At 48.5% G+C, this 367-nt stretch overlaps 1 pseudogene; it reads left to right on the top strand.

The window, feature by feature from the left end:
• LOC105545067 overlaps positions 1-367 on the top strand; it is an 8909-nt pseudogene that overhangs the window by 6565 nt on the left and 1977 nt on the right.

Here is a 367-nt window from a genome sequence, read left to right as displayed (position 1 = left end):
TTGTTTTGTTTTGAGACGGAATCTTGCCCTGTCGCCAGGCTGGAGTGCAATGGTGCAGTCTCAGCTCACTGCAACCTCTAACTCCCGGGTTCAAGCGATTTTCCTGCCTCTGCCTCCCAAGTAGCTGGGCTTATAGGCGCCCACCACCACGTCCAGCTAATTTTTGTATTTTTAGTAGAGACAGGGTTTCGGCATGTTGGCTAGGTTGGTTTCGAACTCCTGACCTTAATTGATCGCCCGCCTCGGCCTCCTAAAGCGCTGGGATTACAGGCGTGAGCCACCTTGGCCAAAATACTTTTCTGTTTCCAAGCATTTTACATGAGAGGAAAGTGGAGAATAAATCATCTGACACTCTACTGTAAAAAAA

This window comes from Mandrillus leucophaeus, unplaced genomic scaffold (genome assembly GCF_000951045.1).
Source record: "Mandrillus leucophaeus isolate KB7577 unplaced genomic scaffold, Mleu.le_1.0 Scaffold317, whole genome shotgun sequence".
In the NCBI taxonomy this organism is placed as follows: Eukaryota; Metazoa; Chordata; class Mammalia; order Primates; family Cercopithecidae; genus Mandrillus; species Mandrillus leucophaeus.
This window is presented reverse-complemented; position numbering and strand designations above follow the sequence as displayed.